Source organism: Pempheris klunzingeri, chromosome 16 (assembly GCF_042242105.1).
Source record: "Pempheris klunzingeri isolate RE-2024b chromosome 16, fPemKlu1.hap1, whole genome shotgun sequence".
Classification (NCBI taxonomy): Eukaryota; Metazoa; Chordata; class Actinopteri; order Acropomatiformes; family Pempheridae; genus Pempheris; species Pempheris klunzingeri.
The window spans coordinates 18,843,805-18,851,665 of NC_092027.1; positions in this window are offsets into that span (position 1 = coordinate 18,843,805).

The window sequence follows — 7,861 nt, forward strand, 5'->3', positions numbered from 1 at the left end:
ATGCTTGACAGATGGCTACCACCTCTGCATTAGAAAACAGAATCTACTGACAGCTTTCCTCAGTTCCTTTCTCAGAATACTTGTGTTGTCCAATAGCGTGTAAGAGGATGTCAGTATGGACCTTTGTGGCAGGAGGACTGGTCACTCGGGGTCCAGATAACCATCTGTCATCATGTTTCCTTTAACTAGCTGCTAGTGTGAGTTTAGTATGCACCTCATGCACAGTGTCTCAGTGAGGAATCTAACCCTTATTCTATGTGCTGTCTGCAAGAAACACAGACAAATACGTGAGTCACATGTCTGTTTACATGATCTGCACATAGTTTTGTGTGCAAATGAACCATGGGCTCAATGCTGCAGCCAGTAGTTTCTACTAATTTTACAATCCAGTCATTAAAGACGGTACCTGACTGAGCGCCTCCTGTGGGTGCCTCCCCTCCTCTCAGCATCACGTGTTTAATGCCATGTGAGCAGTGAGCTCAATTAAAGTCCCCCCCACAATCAAAGTCAGGTCTTCTTGTTACTTTAGAAGAGGAAAAATTAGAAATGTGCAGCGGCTGTTTTCACATTCATCTGTTATAATATTTACATGTTGAGGGCCTGCTTTTTATGGGGGAGGCTACATGTCATTTTAAGAATTTGTAAGTAGTAGATTGAACTTTTTGTGGGAAAATTAGGTCCAGAACTGTTGCAAAATATCTGGTGCTAAGCAGTTAAAACACCTCTAAAAAAGGTTGTAGGTATCAAGACAGCAGGTAGTGGGCCTCAGATTACACACAATGTCTGTCAAGCTGCACAATCTACCGTATGAAGAGGTGTCAAGTTAGTAGGAGTGCTATTATGTGGAGGCACAGGTGACATACAAATTTTGCTTAAAAAGGAGTTACAGACTTTTGTCTTTGAGAAACAGGGTGACTGACTGTGCAGTAAATGTTGTGGTATCGCAGCATGAAGACCCAGACAGGTCTGAGCCTCAGTTACAGAAACCTGCTGAATATAACCGAGACGACTAGTGTGACATTTATTACAAAGACTTGATACATTTGGAGTTTTGTGCTGTGGCGACATCATGGGGTCAGCCTGTGGGCTTATGGTGCTGCTGATTTGTGATGCCTTTTTAGCTCCTGTGGTAACTTTGGAGTGTACAGAGAGCATATTGTGCCTTGAAAGGTTCATCTTATCTCTGCCCAGCAGCTGCAGTGAAACATTTCAGATGCGTGCGGTCTATTGAAGAGCCTCTGGACTGCTTCGGGGCTCATTTCCTCTATAATTCTCAACATGTTTGGTTCATAGCTCAGAGGTGATGGGTAGGCTGCATCTCAGAGCACCCACACACCAGCTCAGACAGTAGAGCACTGAGCACTGGTCACACAGACGGACGGACAGATGGACATACAGATGGATGGATGGACTGGTGGACGGAGGGACTCGGCGTGGTTTCTTTGGCTGCTCCAGTGGGCGGGGCTAAGGGTATCCAGCCACTCACAGGCTTGTTCAGCACTCAGTCTGACAGAAAGACAGAAAACAGCCCTGAGCATATTAGTTAGCAAAGAGTGCAATTGTTTTCATTTGATGGTTTTGTTACTAAGTCTGACAATATTCAGTTTTTTACCGTCGACATGTGCTGAGTCAAAGCAACAATGAATTGAGACGAACTAATATTGTGTGTGTGGCTAAAGCCTGATATATCTAATTCCTTTGTACTGTTGCACGAGGGGAAATATTCCTTCATTACCATGAACACACACCATGTAGTTAAATAAAATACTCAGTTGAGCTCCAACTGTGCGTTAATATGCTGCTGAAAAGCACTCCTCCTACCTGAGTAACATTTGTGAAAACCGAATGTCCAGCTCTTTTAGGTAGGAAATTGCTGAACCTCTTTAAAAATAGAACTACATACTTTTGAAGCGTTGTAAAGATTTATGTATTTTTTCAGTGTGAACAAATGGTGCTGGTGTTCCCACAAACAGGGGAGGGAAGGAAGGGAAAAGAGGTCGGTGTTCTGTCTTTGGACTGGTTGACTGTAGAAGAATATAGACTAGTTGTGGCTCACTCTCTGCTGTGCTGCACTTACAGGTACAGTGGTACCTGTCTCTGTCTTATGGTACAAATGAAGCAGTGGTTTAAACATTAATTTCTTCTGTCATTTAATACAAGACATTCATATTCTCTGTCCGGCGGGTGATCCTCCGTTTGGCTCTGAAGGCTTTTTCATCTCTTTCATTATGATTGAACACTAGGCAGTCAAGCCAAGCTTGGGGTTCAACATCCCTCAAGAGATCCTTTCCCCACACCACGCTGTGATAAAGCACTGCGCTGCACTGTGCTCTGTGTTAGAACGAACCATCTTTGAAAGAGGGATACTCATAAGCCATCCAGAATTTGAATTTGTAGCATTTGTTCCGTAGCTCATCACGAAGACTATTTCTTTTCAGTTATTTGTGAAGATTGTAACTCATCGATATTTATACTGATCTGACGGATCAAGTTGGTTGAATATTTCCATGAAGCTGATTGGAGGAGGCGCACACAGCTGATGCTGCGCTGCTCTGATGGGGTGGACAGAATTGTCAAGTGGGAGCAGCCATCTTGGGCACCCCTGGTTCCATTAGCAAAAGCCCCATTAAAAAGTCAAAGGTACATGCCTGTGTAGATAAAATGTTCCCGACACATCCAGTGACTGAGCTCTGAGGTGCATTATGGGAGTCACTAACAGCAGCTGGAAGCCAATGTGACCGACAGTGTTTAGAGAACAGATGAGAGAATCTGCAGCTTAAACCAATTCACTTGAAATTCTGGCTCCATTTTGGGTCGAGGTGTTCTGTACACATGCAAACACATCTCAGGCTAGCTTTGTCCTGAAGTCAGAGCATCAGCGCGCAGCACAAACACTGACGACAGTCACACTCAGCGCTGCCTCAGGCTGTATGAACAGTGATGCATTCACTTACTGCTGCGCATACCGAAGTGGTGTGAATGGTGATGCAAACAGTCAACTGAATCTATGACCTGAACTGAAGGAAGTGATTCGTGACTTCCATCACTAATTTTAGATGAATTAAGCGACAATTCCGGTTTCGTTCTCAACAAGAAACAAAGTGGAAATCATTAAAAAGGTAGATCACTGTAGGATTCTAAAGCTCCAAAGGTTTCTCCCCAGCTTTAAAATGAAAAGTTGACAATTATTACTTAGCGTTTTCCAAATTCCTGCGTGATCTTATCAGCAGAGCCTTCTTCCACACAGCAGAAATCTGCCCCATCCCCTGTGACTTATGTGGCTGATGCAGCAGACTGCAGCAGGGAGGAGCCCAGCTGAGCTCTGCCACAGATAACAGCATGATCCTTGTCCATGTGTGCACATTCTCTGGAAGCACATTGCCTCTCTTTTCCTGTGAATTGCTGCCGTTTGAACCTTTTTTAATCTTCCAGATCGATAATGCGGAGAGCCCTCGGAGGAGCACTTTGTTTCTGCTCTTTCCAATGACACTGTGTGCTGCATTTGTACAACATGGCTCACAGTGTGCTTGTTACTGGCAGATCTATAAAAGAGCTCTATAAAAGAACGCATATGGTGTGTGTGTGTGTGTGTGTTGAGATAGAAGTGAGTGGAGTATTCTAATCAAAATGCACTGCACCAAACCATGAGGAAACCGTCAGGAGTTGTTGGCTCTAAAGCTGGAATTAGTCAAATGCTTAGGCTGTCTTCCTCCTCCACCCAGCTGATCTGTGAGTCTCACGTGGTAGACAGAGATGTTGAGCTTCGGGTTTGAAAAGGTTGCTTTTCCCAAATGATAAAACCACATTCTTCCTCATTTACTCTCAGGGCTATCTGTCCCAAGAGTTTTTTTGAGATACCTGTCAGTCTGAGATATCTGCCCTCTGAAATGTTGTTTGTGGTGTTCACTGTGAAAATGCCATTTAAATAATTCATCAGGGACATTTTCTCCAGAAACAGTGACCTTTCCTCTTTTGCCACCCTCAGGCCAATAATTTCACTTATATACAAGACATTTTAAAATGGAGTGGGCAGATTGCCAAGTCTGTCGTAAACAACCCCTTGCTTCCAGGGGATAAGACCAAATGACCAGTAAAGGCAAAGGCACATTTATTTATGTTGTGCTCAGTACTCTGGGGCACCAATAAATGTTGGGGTTTGCACCATTTCTGGGGCAATTTGGCAGAATTGAATTGAATTGGCAGAAATAATTAATCATCATTAAACATAATTATAATATAATATATATATAATATAATAATTATATTGATTAATGGGTCTTAATGTGACGTCAACATTGGCCAGGGAGTGACATCACTGGATGAGTCATGAGAGCGACTCGTTCACACAATCAAACCCGCCGTTTTTGTTCTTTCTGTTTGCTGCTAGTTCCCTTTTTTTGGCTATCAGAAATGATTAATCATTATTAAACATAATTATAATATATATATATATATGATATAATGATTATATTGATTAATGGGTCTTAGTGTAAAGTCCACCTCGATTGGGGCGCCGCCTTGATAAATGAGGAAAAAGAGCCAATTTAACTGATTCAGTCTCATAAAATACTAAACTATCAATTTGGTGTTATGATTAATAATTAACGTGATAACTACTACCAACATTGGGGTAACTGTGGCTCAGAGGTAAGGTGGGTCGATCCCAGCATGTCAAAGTGTCCTTGGCATGACACTGTGTGTGTGAATGTGTGTGAAAGAATAATCTCCTCTAACTCAGATTCCTCCTGTGTGAATGATGATGTGATGTAAAAGTGCTTTGAGTGGTCGAAATGACGAGAAAGGTGCTGTACAAATACAGAACATTTACCATTTTACATCACCACATTGACAGCTAGCTGAAGGATGTCAGAGTTCTTCACAGAGTAGAGGTTGGCAGTATTCACTCTATTACAACATTAAAGAAGACAGCATGTGGATTAAAACATTTATTAAAACGTGACAAATCAAACATTCAAACAATCTAACTAAGTGTGATTAGCTAACAAACAATAGGGAGAGGGTGTGTGTGTGTGTGTGTGTGTGTGAGAGAGAGAGAGTGTGTGTGTGTGTGTGTGGGGGGGTGTACATGTGAATATACAAAGGAATATAACGTGGAGGACTACAGAAAGGGTGGCAGCCAGGCTGGAAGAAGGTTGTGGGTCTTTGTCCTTGCTGTCCTGGTTGCAGGTTGGAGGAATCTGGTCGCTCCTTTGTTCCTTACTAGTTAGCAGCTCTGTACTAACCTGCTGGTGTGCTCCTGTTGTTCTGAAGATCAGCTGGCAGACTTTGGGTCATACCTGCTGGTGCTGATAAACTTGGTTCAGGCAGGGCTTTGTGTCGCTACCAAGGAAAAGGTGGTCTACTTGGTACAGGCCACACTGAGGCTGGGGCTGGAGGAGAAAGCTGCAGGCCTGGAACTGAACTCTCAGGGGTCCTGGTGAGATGAGGTGCAGCACTGAACTGGTCTCCAGCAGAGCCCAGGGTGAAAGAGAGCTGGACCCTCAGGGGTCCAGAGGAGAATTGGCAGGGCTGAGATGGTCCCTCAGAGGTCAGAGAGCTCTGGGAGAAGAGCTGGACTCTCACTGAGCTGCTAACTATAAGCAACAAAGGAGCAACCAGATTCCTCCAGCCTGGTTCATCAACAGGCTGAGAAAGCAGCACACTGAAGGACCTTCTTCTTCTTCTTCCCTTTGAGGACTGGGAACAAACTCTAACTGGGCATATATAGCATAATATAACTGTATACATGGCTAAGCAATGGTTTAAACAGTGAATGTATTGGTTTTGATTTGCTTTAATGTTGTTAAGTGAGTTTTCCGACACTCGCTGGAAGAGTAACCAGCTGTTCTTGGTCTTATTTTTGTTTTCCTGCTTTTCGCTCCTTTTATTGTGTCCCTGAGGAGGCGACGGGTTGCTCTGCCGTCTCCAGTCCACCTGCAGAAGGGAGAGACAGTTTGCTACAGATAAGACAAGATACAGATAACTTCTACGCCCTGCTCTCTTTCACTCCCAGTCCACGCGCTGTTGCTCACAAAGCGATCCTAAGTAAGAGGCTCTTGTCTGGGCAGAGACAGTCAGTACTTCAGTGTGTTGTTCTAAGTTTGTTACTGTAAGCTAAACTGCCGGACAGCTGAGTCCTCTTTGTAAAGTTTCTATTTGCTGCTAGTTCCCTTTTTACACATCGTCTATGTTATCCCACGCAGTGGGTTTTCTTGTGTTAACAACCGACATGAGAAAAGCCAGTAAACGGTATTTTATCAGTTAAAGGACCAGCGGCACAACCGCTGAAACGGAGTTCACAGGTCGGCTCACTGAATGATACAATAGATGATTACTGTGCCTTTCCACAGTGGTTAAGACCTTCTTTGATCTGACTGCTTTCCTTCCTTTTTTTTTTCCTTACTAACCTACACATGTGCAGCCACACACACACACACACACACACACACACACTCACACACGCACACACGCACACACACACACACACACACTTCCACATAACATTAAAGGTGGGGGTAGCACCATAGTATACTCAGTGGTGTTCTGGTGTTACAGACCGGTAAATTCCAGTTTCCACTGTGCTCCTGTTCCCCCTATTCAACTCTCTCAGGCTCACCCACCATTTTGAACTCTCCACCCGCATGAATACGCCACCATCTTGCCTTTTCCTCCTCGCCCCTCGCTCTCTCTACGTGCACACAGACACAGACACACACACACACAACACGCCCTCAGACAGACACACACACACGCACACACACACACACAAACACACACACACACACACACACACACACAGTCACACACACACACACACACACACACGTGCACACAGACGCACGCTGTATGCTTTCCTATATCTTTCAGACTTATTTGGAGGTTGTGCTAAGTAAGTGCTTTGAACTTATTTGCTAGTAACCAAAGCTGCTCCTGCCAGGGAGCATTACTGTCAAGTTCTTTCAGTGCGGTTCTTAGATGTTCAGAACAACTGGTATTTTGACGAGTTAGGTTTGTATGTACCGATAACAGTGAGGAACATGCACATGAATAAAATCATTTTCACAGCAATGCATTCCATATCCATAGAGTTCAGTTGGTTTGCAGAATATTGTTAATGTAAACATCGTAAATAATAATTCATAAAATAATAAAATGATTGCCTACTGGAAACAACGGCTGAGTTACAGGAGGCTAAAACTTTCCACAAAGCTGAGGGGAACTGCTGTCAATTCTCTGTGGGTTCATCAATCAATCAATCAATCAATCAATCAATCAATCAATTTGTATATAGCGCCAAATCACAACAGTGTTATCTCAATATGCGTTCCATAAAGGTCAGACACAAACAAACAGCAACTAAAATAATAACAGCAGCTATAGCACTGACAATAGGAGTGTGACTAATAATGATCAACATGGTAACATTGAAAAACATGACTATAGTTAATATATGAATAATAATAACAGGACTAATATCAGTAAAAAGTGTTGGCAGTGATTCATGAAGCCAGAGAACCACAGCAGGAGAACCAGGACCAGGATCCACAGGAACCAGAGAACCACAGCAGGAGAACCAGGACCATTATGTGTGAGACCTTTCATATTACACATCATCAATGATATGATCCATTTCAGTGTGATGATATTAATTAGAGCAGCTTAAAGCTTTTACTTTGGTCGTTTTTTCTAAAAAGCTTGTAATATGAAACAGTGATTCAGCATCATGAATGCACCAGTGTATTTCCACAATCATGTTATCATGTACACTACAAACCCTGCACATGCTCTCACTAAATTGTGATCTTAGAAAAGTGATGACGTGGTTTCTACTTTTGTGCTGCCACACACAGGTTTGATCCTG